Raw genomic sequence first — 13779 nt, forward strand, 5'->3', positions numbered from 1 at the left:
AGTAGAACTTCCTTATATGCTAACAAGTGAGACAGCACATTTTTACATTACATTTGTCATAAAGCCATTTATCTTCATGAAATACGGTATATTGATGAGTATAAAAAGGAAGATCTGGAGCCCTTGCTGCAGCTTTCTCCAACTTCTAGCTTAGATGTCAACCTGACTCCAGAAAGGTAAAAGTGGGTGCAGGTATCTTTGTAACCACCAACTCCACCAGGTGATTTCACTGATTAACAGCAGATGGGATGGTAAATGGACTGCATTTATCTACCACTTTTCCATCTGCATCAGACGCTCAAAGTGCTTTACAAATAATGCCTCACATTCACCCCGATGTCAGGGTGCTGCCATACAAGGTGCTCAGCGAATTAAGGACCTGGCCCAAGGGCCCTTAGTGATTTTCCAGTTTGAACCAAGGATCTTCTGGTCTCAAGCCCAATGCTTTAACCACTGGACCATCACCTCCCCTAACAGAGGTGGTAAAAAATGGTAAATGGACTGCATTTATACGAGGTATCTTATAAAACTAACCGGCAGTTTTATAAAATAAAAAAAACTATATGGATTTGATTGACATGCGATTACACCAATCATGCTTGAACCCTCGTGCGCATGTGTGAGTTTTTTCACGCGTGTCGGTGAGGTCATTTCCCTGTGGGCAGGCCTTGAGTGAGATGTGGTCCCGCCCTCTCGGCTGAATTCCTTTGTTTCACACGCTGCTCGAGACGGCGCGCGTTGCTTTATCAAAATTTTTTCTGGACCTGTGAGGAATATCCGAGTGGACGCTATTCGAGAAATTAAGCTGGTTTTCGGTGAAAAGTTTAACGGCTGATGAGAGATTATGGGGTGTTTCTGTCGGTGTAAGGACTTCCCACGCAGCGGGACGTCGTGCAGCGCTTCCAGGTGCTGTCGTCCGCCTGTTTCGACCTGAAAACATCTTAATTTAAGGCTTAATTCACCCAGGATGTCGTGAGAGAACAGAGAAGATTCAGAAGAGGCCGGCATGAGGACTTTATGCGGACATTCCACTGTTTAAGGACATTTTGTAATGAAAGACGTGTGCGCAAATTCGCCGAGTCGTTTCCGTGACGACTCGGCAAATCTGTGTGCGCCGCGACAGGAAAAACACCTCCGTGTTGAAAACGATTTGTAAAATTCAGGCGGCTTTTGATGGCTTTCAACAAGTGAGTAACTGAGAAATTGTTTAACAGCTTGGGCATGCTCCAACTTGTCTGTTAAGGTTTCCAACGGAGGTGTTTTTCCTGTCGCGACCCCCCGCGGTCGGGTCCGGCCCGACATGCGACTCTGCCCGCACGTTCTTTCATTACAAAATATCCGTTAACAATGGAATGTCTGAATAAACTCCTCATGCCGACTTCTTCTGAAAGTTCTCTGTTCTCTGACGACTTACTGGGTCAACAGAGCCTGAAATGTGGAAGTTTTCAACTTGAAATGGTGAGACACTGCCGCCTCGAAGCGCAGATCGCCATCAGGCGCCGTGGGACGTCCTTACGGTGACACTACCAGAGCAAAATCTCTCATCAGCCGTTAAAATTTTTACCGAAAACCAGCTGAATTTATCGAATGGTGTCCACTCAGTTGTGCCTTACAGTTTGGAAAAAATTTTGACCAAACAAAGCAGCAGTCTCTGAGCCATTCCTAAACAATGAAAAAACAATGAGAGAGGGTGGGCAACTCCTCACTCAAATACTTCCCACAGGCGAATGACCTAACCGACAGGCGTGAAAAAACTCCCGCATGCCCATGAGGGTTCAAGCATGTCTGATGTAATCACACGTGATTCAAATCCATATGGTTTTTGAAAAAAATAATAAGGTCGGATACTTTTCTAATAGACCTTGTATAGCTCTTTTCCATCTGCATCAGACGCTCAAAGCGCTTTACAAATAATGCCTCACATTCACCCCGATGTGAGGGTGCTGCTATACAAGGTACTCACAACACACCGGGATGAATTCATCAGTGAAATCATTTGGTGGAGTTGGTGGTTACAAAGATACCTACACCCACTTTGCCCTTTCTGGAGTCAAGCTGACACCTACAACCCCTGGCAAAAATAATGGAATCACCGGCCTCGGAGGATGTTCATTCAGTTGTTTAATTTTGTAGAAAAAAAGCAGATCACAGACATGACACAAAACTAAAATCATTTCAAATGGCAACTTTCTGGCTTTAAGAAACACTATAAGAAATCAAGAAAAAAGATTGTGGCAGTCAGTAACGGTTACTTTTTTAGACCAAGCAGAGGAAAAAAATATGGAATCACTCAATTCTGAGGAAAAAATTATGTAATCACCCTGTAAATTTTCATCCCCAAAACTAACACCTGCATCAAATCACATCTGCTCGTTGATATTGACCCTATGCCATGACATTGACCCTATGTGTCTTTTTGCAAGGAATGTTTTCACAGTTTTTGCTCTATGGCAAGATGCATTATCATCTTGAAAAATGATTTCATCATCCCCAAACATCCTTTCAATTGTCCAAAATATCAACGTAAACTTGTGCATTTATTGATGATGTAATGGCAGCCATCTCCCCAGTGCCTTTACCTGACATGCAGCCCCATATCATCAATGACTGTGGAAATTTACATGTTCTCTTCAGGCAGTCATCTTTATAAATCTCATTGGAACGGCACCAAACAAAAGTTCCAGCATCATCACCTTGCCCAATGCAGATTCGAGATTCATCACTGAATATGACTTTCATCCAGTCATCCACAGTCCACGATTGCTTTTCCTTAGCCCATTGTAACCTTGTTTTTTTTCTGTTTAGGTGTTAATGATGCCTTTCGTTTAGCTTTTCTGTATGTAAATCCCATTTCCTTTAGGCGGTTTCTTACAGTTCGGTCACAGACGTTGACTCCAGTTTCCTCCCATTCGTTCCTCATTTGTTTTGTTGTGCATTTTTCGATTTTTGAGACATATTCAACTTCAATCAATCAACTTTTTTTTTATATAGCGCCAAATCACAACAAACAGTTGCCCCAAGGTGCTCTATATTGTAAGGCAAGGCCATACAATAATTATGAAAAACCCCAACGGTCAAAACGACCCCCTATGAGCAAGCACTTGGCTACAGTGGGAAGGAAAAACTCCCTTTTAACAGGAAGAAACCTCCAGCAGAACCAGGCTCAGGGAGGGGCAGTCTTCTGCTGAGACTGGTTGGGGCTGAGGGAAAGAACCAGGAAAAAGACATGCTGTGGAGGGGGGCAGAGATCGATCACTAATGATTAAATGCAGAGTGATGCATACGGAGCAAAAAGAGAAAGAAACAGTGCATCATGGGAACCCCCCCACAGTCTACGTCTAAAGCAGCATAACCAAGGGATGGTCCAGGGTCACCTGATCCAGCCCTAACTATAAGCCTTAGCGAAAAGGAAAGTTTTAAGCCTAATCTTAAAAGTAGAGAGGGTATCTGTCTCCCTGATCTGAATTGGGAGCTGGTTCCACAGGAGAGGAGCCTGAAAGCTGAAGGCTCTGCCTCCCATTCTACTCTTACAAACCCTAGGAACTACAAGTAAGCCTGCAGTCTGAGAGCGAAGCGCTCTAATGGGGTAATATGGTACTACGAGGTCCCTAAGATAAGATGGGACCTGATTATTCAAAACCTTATAAGTAAGAAGAAGAATTTTAAATTCTATTCTAGAATTAACAGGAAGCCAATGAAGAGAGGCCAACACGGGTGAGATATGCTCTCTCCTGCTAGTCCCCGTCAGTACTCTAGCTGCAGCATTCTGAACCAACTGAAGGCTTTTTAGGGAACTTTTAGGACAACCTGATAATAATGAATTACAATAGTCCAGCCTAGAGGAAATAAATGCATGAATTAGTTTTTCAGCATCACTCTGAGACAAGACCTTTCTGATTTTAGAGATATTGCGTAAATGCAAAAAGGCAGTCCTACATATTTGTTTAATATGCGCTTTGAATGACATATCCTGATCAAAAATGACTCCAAGATTTCTCACAGTATTACTAGAGGTCAGGGAAATGCCATCCAGAGTAAAGATCTGGTTAGACACCATGCTTCTAAGATTTGTGGGGCCAAGTACAATAACTTCAGTTTTATCTGAGTTTAAAAGCAGGAAATTAGAGGTCATCCATGTCTTTATGTCTGTAAGACAATCCTGCAGTTTAGCTAATTGGTGTGTATCCTCTGGCTTCATGGATAGATAAAGCTGGGTATCATCTGCGTAACAATGAAAATTTAAGCAATACCTTCTAATAATACTGCCTAAGGGAAGCATGTATAAAGTGAATAAACTTGGTCCTAGCACAGAACCTTGTGGAACTCCATAATTAACTTTAGTCTGTGAAGAAGATTCCCCATTTACATGAACAAACTGTAATCTATTAGACAAATATGATTCAAACCACCGCAGCGCAGTGCCTTTAATACCTATGACATGCTCTAATCTCTGTAATAAAATTTTATGGTCAACAGTATCAAAAGCAGCACTGAGGTCCAACAGAACAAGCACAGAGATAAGTCCACTGTCCGAAGCCATAAGAAGATCATTTGTAACCTTCACTAATGCTGTTTCTGTACTATGATGAATTCTAAAACCTGACTGAAACTCTTCAAATAGACCATTCCTCTGCAGGTGATCAGTTAGCTGTTTTACAACTACCCTCTCAAGAATCTTTGAGAGAAAAGGAAGGTTGGAGATTGGCCTATAATTAGCTAAGATAGCTGGGTCAAGTGATGGCTTTTTAAGTAATGGTTTAATTACTGCCACCTTAAAAGCCTGTGGTACATAACCAACTAACAAAGATAGATTGATCATATTTAAGATTGAAGCATTAAATAATGGTAGGACTTCCTTGAGCAGCCTGGCAGGAATGGGGTCTAATAAACATGTTGATGGTTTGGATGAAGTAACTAATGAAAATAACTCAGAACAATCGGAGAGAAAGAGTCTAACCAAATACCGGCATCACTGAAAGCAGCCAAAGATAACGATACATCTTTGGGATGGTTATGAGTAATTTTTTCTCTAATAGTCAAAATTTTGTTAGCAAAGAAAGTCATGAAGTCATTACTAGTTAAAGTTAATGGAACAATAGAGCTCTGACTCTTTGTCAGCCTGGCTACAGTGCTGAAAAGAAACCTGGGGTTGTTCTTATTTTCTTCAATTAGTGATGAGTAGAAAGATGTCCTAGCTTTACGGAGGGCTTTTTTATAGAGCAACAAACTCTTTTTCCAGGCTAAGTGAAGATCTTCTAAATTAGTGAGACGCCATTTCCTCTCCAACTTACGGGTTATCTGCTTTAAGCTACGAGTTTGTGAGTTATACCACGGAGTCAGGCACTTCTGATTTAAAGCTCTCTTTTTCAGAGGAGCTACAGCATCCAAAGTTGTCTTCAATGGGGATGTAAAACTATTGACGAGATACTCTAACTCCCTTACAGAGTTTAGGTAGCTACTCTGCTCTGTGTTGGTATATGACATTAGAGAACATAAAGAAGGAATCATATCCTTAAACCTAGTTACAGCGCTTTCTGAAAGACTTCTAGTGTAATGAAACTTATTCCCCACTGCAGGGTAGTCCATCAGGGTAAATGTAAATGTTATTAAAAAATGATCAGACAGAAGGGAGTTTTCAGGGAATACTGTTAAGTCTTCTATTTCCATACCATAAGTCAGAACAAGATCTAAGATATGATTAAAGTGGTGGGTGGACTCATTTACTTTTTGAGCAAAGCCAATAGAGTCTAATAATAGATTAAATGCAGTGTTGAGGCTGTCATTCTCAGCATCTGTGTGGATGTTAAAATCGCCCACTATAATTATCTTATCTGAGCTAAGCACTAAGTCAGACAAAAGGTCTGAAAATTCACAGAGAAACTCACAGTAACAACCAGGTGGACGATAGATAATAACAAATAAAACTGGTTTTTGGGACTTCCAATTTGGATGGACAAGACTAAGAGACAAGCTTTCAAATGAATTAAAGCTCTGTCTAGGTTTTTGATTAATTAATAAGCTGGAATGGAAGATTGCTGCTAATCCTCCGCCCCGGCCCGTGCTATGAGCATTCTGACAGTTAGTGTGACTCGGGGGTGTTGACTCATTTAAACTAACATATTCATCCTGCTGTAACCAGGTTTCTGTTAGGCAGAATAAATCAATACGTTGATCAATTATTATATCATTTACCAACAGGGACTTAGAAGAGAGAGACCTAATGTTTAATAGACCACATTTAACTGTTTTAGTCTGTGGTGCAGTTGAAGGTGCTATATTATTTTTTCTTTTTGAATTTTTATGCTTAAATAGATTTTTGCTGGTTATTGGTGGTCTGGGAGCAGGCACCGTCTCTACGGGGATGGGGTAATGAGGGGATGGCAGGGGGAGAGAAGCTGCAGAGAGGTGTATAAGACCACAGCTCTGCCTCCTGGTCCCAACGCTGGACAGTCACAGTTTGGAGGATCCAAGAAAATTGGCCAGATTTCTAGAAATGAGAGCTGCTCCATCCAAAGTGGGATGGATGCCGTCTCTCCTAACAAGACCAGGTTTTCCCCAGAAGCTTTGCCAATTATCTATGAAGCCCACCTCATTTTTTGGACACCACTCAGACAGCCAGCAATTCAAGGAGAACATGCGGCTAAACATGTCACTCCCGGTCTGATTGGGGAGGGGCCCAGAGAAAACAACAGAGTCCGACATTGTTTTTGCAAAGTTACACACCGATTTAATGTTAATTTTAGTGACCTCCGATTGGCGTAACCGAGTGTCATTACTGCCGACGTGAATTACAATCTTACCAAATTTACGCTTAGCCTTAGCCAGCAATTTCAAATGTCCTTCGATGTCGCCTGCTCTGGCCCCTGGAAGACAATTGACAATAGTTGCTGGTGTCGCTAACTTCACATTTCTCAAAACAGAGTCGCCAATAACCAGAGTTTGATCCTCAGCGAGTGTATCGTCGAGTGGGGAAAAACGGTTAGAGATGTGAACGGGTTGACGGTGTACACGGGGCTTCTGTTTAGGGCTACGCTTCCTCCTCACAGTCACCCAGTCAGCCTGCTTTCCCGACTGCCCGGGATCTGCCAGGGGGGAACTAACGGCGGCTAAGCTACCTTGGTCCGCACCGACTACAGGGGCCTGGCTAGCTGTAGAATTTTCCACGGTGCGGAGCCGAGTCTCCAATTCGCCCAGCCTGGCCTCCAAAGCTACGAATAAGCTACACTTATTACAAGTACCGTTACTGCTAAAGGAGGCCGAGGAATAACTAAACATTTCACACCCAGAGCAGAAAAGTACGGGAGAGACAGGAGAAGCCGCCATGCTAAATCGGCTAAGAGCTAGTAGCTACGCAACCTAGCGGATTCCTAAAAACACACAAAGTGAATAATGTGTAAATAATTTAGAGGTGATTCAGCAGAAGGAGTGCCTTAATTAAGGCCATGAAGCAGCACAGGTAACGCACGACAACAGCGAACGCACGACAACGGTGCTAAAATAAAATAAAAATCGACTAAACACGCTGTGGAGCAGCACAGGTAACGCACGACAACAGTGCTAAAAAAAAAATAAAAACGAAAGCGTTAGCAAGCTAGTTAGCCTGCCAACGCTGATGAAAGTTAGCTGATAAAAGTGCTCCGTCGCGATGTTTCGACCGTTAGAGGTCTTCCTTAGGCGTTGGAGCACAGTAAAAAAGTAAAAAAGTAAAAAGGTAAAAAAGTAAAAAAGTCTTGAAAAAGACTGTTAGTTCAAAGTCCAAAGCAGCAGGTAGCAGTCTCTGTGTAAACAGTCCCAACAGAGAGCCAAAATTCTGATGTGCACGGTAACAGGCAATTTCTTAGTCGACTTCCTGTTCTCTGTCAGTATCTTGCTGTCTATATATTGCTTTAAGTTTTCTGTCTTGACGCTTTGATGTCTTCCTACTTCTCCTGTCTTCTACCAGTATGTTTGCCTTTAACAACCTTCCCATGTTGTTTGTATTTGGTCCAGAGTTTAGACACAGCTGACTGAACAATCAACATCTTTTGCAACATTGCGTGATGATTTACCCTCTTTTAAGAGTTTGATAATCCTCTCCTTTGTTTCAATTGACATCTCTCATGTTGGAGCCATGATTCATGTCAGTCCACTTGGTGCAACAGCTCTCCAAGGTGTGATCACTCCTTTTTAGATGCAGACTAACGAGCAGATCTGATTTGATGCAGGTGTTAGTTTTGGGGATGAAAATTTACAGGGTGATTCCATAATTTATTCCTCAGAATTGAGTGATTCCATATTTTTTCCTCTGCTTGGTCTAAAAAAGTAACCGTTACTGACTGCCACAATCTTTTTTTCTTGATTTCTTATAGTGTTTCTTAAAGCCAGAAAGTTGCCATTTGAAATGACATTAGTTTTGTGTCATGTCTGTGATCTGCTTTTTTTCTACAAAATTAAACAACTGAATGAACATCATCTGAGGCCGGTGATTCCATAATTTTTGCCAGGGGTTGTAAGTTCCAAAGACATGCAGGTTTGGTGAACTGGTGACATTAACGTGACCATACCCCACCGCTTGCCCAATGATCACTGTGGGAGTCCCCTATTTTAAAAAAGAAAAATGAGCTTTTATTGTCAGTGTACATACATACAATGAAATCTGTCTAACCATCTTAATTACAGCTAGACACAATCTAACCACTAGGAGCAGTGGACAGCTACATAGTCCAGCACCCGGGTGCCAACTCCAAATGTAAGAGCAGACCCTAATTAAGGCCCAGGTCCAGTATACAGAGCAGTTCTGTGCTGTGGTGGGTGTTGGGATGTGCAGCACCAGTGCGTTCTCCCAGGCTTGATTTGTATGTCATGTTGATCCCAATTTGAACATTCCAGGACAGTTCTGCATTTGTGGATCTGTGTCATCTCAGAGTGCCTTTCAAATTTATTGCTCAACTGTGAACGTTATTTAGAAAAAAAATCAGTTTAATGTGATCATGCCTGTTTGTCTTGTGTGATGAAATGAAAGCCACAGGTGCCGTCAATAATGTCACAAAAGGCAGCTGCAATGTTTCCAAATGTAATGATATTCAGTTCTCTTTATTTCGGCCAGTGTGCTGCTGAATCTGAAACTTTGGAGCAAGTTTCATTTGGATTTTATTTGCATTTTCAACATTAATTACTTTCTCATCTGAAAAGTAGCAGAGGCATAACGTGCCCTCTTGTGCACTGCCAAATTATGAATCCATATTCTTGCATTAACAACAAAAAGTAAAGATGGAATATGTTTAGGAGGGTTTAAATAATTCATCATTCTATTAATAATGCACAAAAGCATTACCATAAGACCTGATTCTTTTACTGATAAATGCACAGAGCATACAGTCTCTCTCATCATTTAACATCATTTGAAATTTATATAGTCTGTATTTCAGTGTGTGGGTGGATTATATCATCATTCAGGATCAGCTACTATAGGGGCTGTGATGGTGCCTGGAAGTGATTGGCTGCACATGTTTCCAATAATTCTTTGCCAAGAATTTTATTTAATTTTATTATTAGCACATAGTTAAGATTAGCTAATGTACAGATGAGAACAAAATTAACCCCACCGCCCCTATGAAATTTAGCATTTTCTTCAAAATTTTACATCACTTTTAAACCAGAGCAAGGAATTTTCAACACCACATTTCTAAACATCTGAGCTACCTCCACAAACGACGTTGGAGGAGGTTATGTTTTCACCCCTGTCTTGTTTGATTGTGAACATCCTGGAGCCCAGACTTTTTCTTATGTTGTTATAAAATTTTTACTGAAGATTCATATCCTAATAGGCAAGAAGTGATTCAGTTATCAAGGTCATAGGTCTAAGGGCAAAGTCAAAAATCCCTATCTTTATCATTGAATGAATTTTCACAAATTCATATCTCTCTTGAAAAAGATCACATTTCTTTCATCTTTGAGAATGTTATGTAGGATGGTATCCTTTATCAGCTGACAAAGTTTGATCCAGATCTGATACATTCCTGGCATCCGTCCATCTGCGGTAGCATCCAATTTGTTTTTTGCTTGTTTGTTTATTTTTTCTACACTTTCTCAATTCAGTTTCAATTTATTTTATTTATATAGCACCATATCACAACAAAGCTGCCTCAAGGTGCTTCACACAAGGTCTAACCTTACCAACTTCCAGATCAAGCACACAGGCGACAGTGACGAGGAAAAACTCCCTCCGATGATTTGAGGAAGAAACCTCAAGCAGACCAGACTCAAAGGGGTAACCCTCTGCCTGGGCCATGCTACGACACAATTGACAGTATAAATATACAAAAAAAATGTGTCTTTTATTTCTATCTGCACCTGTGCAAATGACTTATCAGTCTAATGTCCAAGTGACAATCTTTGCTGCATTTGTTGCACATGTACTGTGATGCCTGCTGAGGCTGCTGCTGTCGCTCCTTCCTCCTAGCTCATTGCTCTGTAAGGTAGTCATCTGCACACTGCTCCTTCGTGTTGACATTGATGTTCGGACATTTTCATATCCTTCTTGCAGATATCCTTGAAGCACAGGTGTGGTCAACCAGCCAAACGAGTGCTCTCTGCCAGCTCACCGTATAGCAGATCTTTAGGAATGCGGCTGAGATCCATTCTCCTGACATGGCCAACACAACGAAGGCGCCTTTCATCAAGAATGGTGAACATGCTGCTCATGTTGGCGAGTTACATGAGCTTTGTGTTGGGCACCTTGTCCTGCCATCCGATGTGCAGAATTCATCTAAGCCACCTCAGATGGTAGGTGTTGAGCTTTTTCTCATGTCTGACATAGGTTGTCCATGCCTTGCTACTGTAGAGGAGTGTAGTGAGCACACGGGTCTGGTAAGATGCACAGTTTTGTCTTCTTAGTTAGGCTGGAGTTGTTCCAGATGAGTACCTCCACAACCTTGGTCTTGGCGCAAAGTCGGACGGTGTTGAAGAGCTTGCCGTCTGCCCTGGTGTGAATGTACACTCCCTCGCTGCAATCCTTCAAGGCGTACTGGAGGTGCATGGAGATATGATACAGATTACACATTTTGTGGCCATTAAAATTTAACATTGAAATCCCCATTCAATATATATTTGCCATTATATCTTAATCAAACATGCCCCAATAACTCTCATATTTGAAAGTGGGGTGTAGACTGGCACTCATTGCCTGATGAAGTCTGATCCGTATCTGATCCGGATTACTGAAAAGCCCATTTGGTGCACATTTTGCATTATATCTCAGTCAAAAGTGCTTCAGTTACTCTTATTTGTGACAATGAGGTGCAAACTGGCACTCTCAATGAATAGAGTTTGAGACGCAACTGACCCGTATTGCTGATTTAGCGGATATTTGATTTTAACTTTGAAAAGCCCTTTTTACAAGCCCTATATTTTGTATTATATTTTAGCTTATGAAAAGCCACTTCTAATAGGACTTTAACCATGAAAGTTTTTTTTTCCAAGGTAAATTTTTTTGGAACTGGAAACTAGTGTTGGTGGAGGTTTGCACTCTATGAGCGCGATGCTCAGGTTTTATTTTGGATGCTTACATTATTTTACTTTGCATACAGAAACAAAAATTATGTCACATAAACCAAAACTATTTCAATTTCATTTCAATTTATTCAGCACATAGGCAACAGTGGCAAGGAAAAACTCCCTCTGATGATATTGAGAAAGAAACCTCAAGCAGAACAAATTCAAAGGGGTGATCCGCTGCTTAGGCCATTCTAACAGTTACAAGGTATATCAGTGCCCTTAAGAACTGACCTTTTTGTTGAACCATCATTCCACCACCTTTATTGGACAATGGCATACTTTTGGGCCCCATCACACTTAACACGAATGAGCAGGAATCAAGCCGAATCAGCCGGAATGAGAAAAACAGCCAAACTTGGAGAGGCAGTCGGCAGGGACAAATTTTCTGACAGCCATGTATGAATGCTGTTTGTACACTCAGAATGTGTGCCGAAGCCACCCTGAATGATTCGTGGACATTCCATGTGCAGCAGCTCCTGAATGCAGGTTGAATGTGCCCAGAACACAGTACAAATACCCAGAGTGTAGGTCGAATGTGGCTGGAACACAGTATGAATACCCAGAGTGCAGGTTGAATGTGGCTGGAACACAGAACGAGTCTCCACAATGGTGTCAGAATCCAGCAGGAATATGCAAAATACATCCCAAATGCTGTACAGCAGAGGGCCGAATGCCAGCTAAATAACATCCAAGGGGCGCTCAGAATGCGCCCCGAATGCTGAATGAATGGACCACAAAGTCCCCGAAATGTATGCTGACTGTGTGTCAAACATGTACCAACCCAAAGGGAATGCATCCTGAATACCACGAATGTACCCAGAATGTGACATGAATCTTCCACATGTACACAAATGGCAGCAGAAACGTCCCCGCCAGGGTATAAAAGCCTGCCCACTGCAACCAAGTCATCATTCCCAGACTACTGACAGTATGGACCCCGTGGAGCGTGTAGCACTGCTGCAAATACCTGTACTCCAGCAACAGCTGCTGGAGCAGCATGTGGAGGCCAGGAGGAGGGTGATAAGGAGGAGGAGGAGACTTTGAAGATTTTCAAACCTGACCACGGCTGGCAGAGAATAGAAGGAGGCTCTATGATCATTACACCAGACTGATGGCGGAGCTCAGAGTGGTGGACCCGCAGGCCTTCCACAACTACCTGCAGTTAGATCCAGAGGCAGAACACCTGTGTGAGGAAGGCGCAGCCTGCAGGATTGAAGCTGGCCATCACCGTAAGGTACCTGGTGTCAGGTGACAAATACCCCAGCCTGATGTACAGCTTCCATGTGGTGCACAACACCATCAGCCTCATCATCCCCGAGGTCTGCCAGGCCACCAAGGATAAGTACAAGAATGAGGTAATCACCTGCCCCACCACACCGGAGGAATGGACACTCCTCAAGGAGGTCTTCCAAAACAGGTGGCAGACCCCCATGTGATTGGTGCTCTGGATGGGAAGCATATGGCCATCAGTAAACCAGACAGGAGTGGCTCCTTGTACCACAATTACAAGGGGTTCTTCTCAGTAGTCCTGATGGCCCATGTAGTTGAGGACTACAACTTCCTGTGGGTGGAGCTCAGGGTGTGTGGCAGTATGTCAGACGCCCAGCTCTTCAATGAGTCAGAGCTGAAGCAGTACCTGGAAGATGGGAGCCACACCCCTTACCCCATGATGACATGGCCATGCCACATTTCATCCTGGGTGACAATGCCTTTCAGAATCAGGACCTACCTGATAAAGCCGTATGGCCACAGGCACCTCCAGAGGTGTATGGCAGTATGTCAGGCGCTCAGATCTTGAATGAGTCAGAGCTGAAGCAGTGCCTGGAAGATGGGAGTGTGGGCTTCCCTGAGTCACACCCCTTACCCCACAATCACGTGGCCATGCCACATTTCATCCTGGGTGATGATGCCTTTGGAATCAGGACCTACCTGATGAAGCCGTATGCCCACAGGTACCTCCAGAGGGGTGAGCGGATATATAACTACCAGATCTCCATGGGGCAACCTGTGGTGGAGAACACCTTCGGAGTCCTGGCCAAGAGATGGCTGGTCCTCTTCACCACCCTGCAGCCAGGGCCATCCAATGTCCAGGAAATCATAAAGTGTTGTGTGTGCCAGAACAGTCTCATGAGGATGTGGTACACTGTACTCCACATTGGCATGGTGGATGAGGAGGAGGAGGAGCACAACCTCATGTCATGGGCCTGGAGAGAGCACGCTCAGCTCACCAACGTGCAGCACATG

The sequence above is a fragment of the Thalassophryne amazonica genome, chromosome 2, assembly GCF_902500255.1.
Source record: "Thalassophryne amazonica chromosome 2, fThaAma1.1, whole genome shotgun sequence".
NCBI classification, from domain to species: domain Eukaryota; kingdom Metazoa; phylum Chordata; class Actinopteri; order Batrachoidiformes; family Batrachoididae; genus Thalassophryne; species Thalassophryne amazonica.